Source organism: Tupaia chinensis, unplaced genomic scaffold (genome assembly GCF_000334495.1).
Source record: "Tupaia chinensis unplaced genomic scaffold, TupChi_1.0 Scaffold000369_1, whole genome shotgun sequence".
Taxonomy (NCBI): domain Eukaryota; kingdom Metazoa; phylum Chordata; class Mammalia; order Scandentia; family Tupaiidae; genus Tupaia; species Tupaia belangeri.
In genome coordinates, this window is record NW_006159866.1 from 1,919,145 (window position 1) to 1,922,524 (window position 3,380).

Sequence of the window (3,380 nt, forward strand, 5' to 3'; positions counted from 1 at the left end):
TGCTTTCTTGCTCATGAAATAAACACTTAAAAACAAAACCTTGGTATACCAGAGGTGAAACATTTTTATTTCACGGTAGTCTTTAAAATTGTAAAGACACTATTTTCTTTGTATAAAAACATTAGTACAGATAGCTATACTTTCTAGAAAATGATTATATAGATCCTTTCAAAGAAAAATGCTCTCCATTATATCTCCGTGGTGAGGCTGCTTGGAAAAAACCCACATCTCCACTGATTCCTACAACATACAATTCTAGCACTCTGTATATTTTGGTTCAAAGTGTAGATTACTATCATTATCACTGTAATCATATGTTCCTGCTTTCTTACATGTTTGATAATATACATATAGACAGGTTGATCACTTAGTGTTCCATTGGTTCATCATGCTTTTCTGCAGGTTCATCAGCAGGCTGGATAGGCTGTACCTTTCTCTGTGGTCTTTCTTCAAGGCCCTCCAGGAATGGAGACACATCATCGTCATCATAGATTGTAAACTCCAAGTCTTTACCAACAATTCCAATGGAAACATTCTTTGTAGTTAGGTCCTGCTCTGCAGGAAGAGTCTCTCTTAAGGCACGCAGATCATGTTTAAGCAGTTCATTCAAGTTACAGTCCATAAACTCAGACATATGTCTTTCCAAGTAAGTATGAGCTGACTGAGAACGAGCTCCAATGGACATAGCTTTGCAGTCAAAATAGTTGGCAGATGGACAAGTTTGGAAAATGTGAGGACCCATATCATCTTAACCAGCAATGAGCAGCCCAACACCATATGGTCTCCGGCCATATCGTTGTGTTGGTATCTGGGTTTTGCTTCCAATTAGAGACATAAGCTGAGACACAGGAAGTGGTCTATCAAATACAAATCTGGAATCTAAACACTCTTGGTGCATAAAATTACATAACAGTCTAGCATCTGCAGTAAGCCCCGCAGTGGAGATACCAATATGGCTGTCAACATGGAGAATTTTTTTCTGATGAGCTGCAAGCTCTGACTGTGCTCTCTTCAGTGCAACCAACACTACATGAGTCTTTGATTTCAGACCAACTGTGGCCGAACCCTGTTTAACAGCTTCTATAGCATATTCAATTTGATGAGCCCTCCTGCCTTGAGGGCTCCAAACAGTGACATCATTGTCATACTGGTTTCAAACCATGATTCCAGCACCAGCCTGGTTACTCCCTCCTGCCTCTAGAGGCTTTTTCTATCTTAAATATGGGTGTGATCTGGGTATCAGTTCATCCAATTGTGGGTCTCAATGAACTTTTCTCAGGGTCTCTTTAAGGTCTGGGCCTCAGTGGGGTATTCTGAGTGTTGCAGTTTTATGCTGTGGTTGTCATACTGGTTTCAAACCATGATTCCAGCACCAGCCTGGTTACTCCCTCCTGCCTCTAGAGGCTTTTTCTATCTTAAATATGGGTGTGATCTGGGTATCAGTTCATCCAATTGTGGGTCTCAATGAACTTTTCTCAGGGTCTCTTTAAGGTCTGGGCCTCAGTGGGGTATTCTGAGTGTTGCAGTTTTGTGCTGTGGTTTACAGGTTTTTTTTTTTTCCTGTGGTCTCAATGAGGTGTGCTGTGGGTCCTAGTGACTTTTTTCTGGCTTAAAGTGGGGTGTTCGGGACCAGTAGTTAGCGTAATAGCTATGTCGCTGGACTCCCACGTGGTCAACTGCGGTTCGCATCCCAGACCTGGTGGCTTAAAACTCACGCCAGGCGCGTGTGCGTGTGTGCCCAAGATCCCAAGAGGAGAATGGAGGAGAAGGGATTGCGGCATGACCATCCCCCCTGGGGGGTGATTTCTCGCTTTCTGTCTCTCTGTCTCTGTCTGGCTAGCACACACGCCCTACAGCAAAAACCTCTCCAAAAAAAAACATGGGGTGTTCTCTGGGTATCAGTACATCCAACTGTGGGTCTCAATGAATTTTTCTTTTTTTTTTTCAATTTTTTAAGTTTTCTTTATGATGCTCTTTCTTCTAGGTTTCAATGATAATCTCATTTTTTTTCTACTACATTTACAGTTTTCGCTTTTGCGTAACTTTTAGGTATTTAGTCTTTTGGATTTGTTGGAATAAAAAGATCGACTTTTTTTTTTTCCCTCAGTATGGTAAGACCGTTTTCCAACACCATTTGGTAAAATGTTCTATTGTCTGTTCTTGTAATTTGTTAAGTCATTTTACTAAATTCTCATCTAGACATGGGTATGTCTCTGAGCTCTCTATTTTATTTAATTGGTCTTTTTGTCTATTTACTTATTTTCTTTTTAAAATTTTTAAATTTTTTTATCGTCATCATAATCTTGTTTATATTACATTGGATTGCATATAACTTTGCAGTGCATTACATTGCTTTTTTGAAGTGGAATGCCATGCACATCAGTCAATACAGAGACATTAATCTCCCCACTTCATCATTCAATATCTTTTCATTGTTTTTTCCCAATAATAATAATTATTATTATTTCAATTATTTTTAAATATTCAATCACTATTTCTCATTTTGCTTGCAAAAAGACGTTACCCATCATGAAATACTTCTCAGACCAATCCAGTTGAGAATACTATACATGTCATCATCAAGAGGTAATAAGCCATATCTGTTTCCCACTAACATCCTGCCTCCCTATTTGTTCTCTTGCTATCTTTCTCTGTCCTCTTCTCTTCACCCCCCTATTCCACACTGTCTTATTCTCATTAAGTACTTTCACTGCTTTTATGTCCTCCATAATTTCACTCTCTATCATAGAGTGCAGTTAGTTGGTATATATTAAGTGGATACATACAATATATTTCTTTTATAGCCTGGCTTACTTCACTCAGCAATAGATCCTCCGTATCTGACCACTTTCTTTCAAATGCCAGGGTCTTGTTATTTTTTATGGCGGAGTAGTATTCCATAGAGTATATATGTCACACTTTTCCAATCCATTCATCAGTTTGTGGACATTTAGGTTGGTTCCATGTCTTGGCAATTGTGGATAATGCTGCAATAAACATTGATATGCTAGCACTTTTCCAACTGAGCGTTCTCCTGTCCTTTGGGTAAGTGGGATTTCTGGATCAAATAGTAGTTCTATTTGGAGATCTTTGAGGAACCTCCATATTGTTCTCCACAGTGGTTGAACCAGTTTACATTCCCACCAACAGTGTAGGAGGGTTCCCTTTTCACCACATCCCCGCCAACATTTATCACTTTTTATATTCTTCATCTTTGCCCTTCTGACAGGGATTAGGTGGTATCTCATTGTGGTTTTTATCTGCATCTCCGTTATGATGTAGGATGTTGAGCATTTCCTCATATGCTTTCTGGCTGTTCGTATGTCTTCCTTAGAGAGATTTTTGTTCAGCTCATTTTCCCATCTTTTAATTGGGTTAAT

At 39.2% G+C, this 3,380-nt stretch overlaps 1 pseudogene; it reads right to left on the reverse strand.

Moving 5' to 3' along the window:
- Positions 1-367: 367 nt before the first annotated feature.
- LOC102471436 (proteasome subunit alpha type-1 pseudogene) lies at positions 368-1,162 on the reverse strand (annotated as a pseudogene).
- Between the last annotated feature and the right edge of the window lie 2,218 nt (positions 1,163-3,380).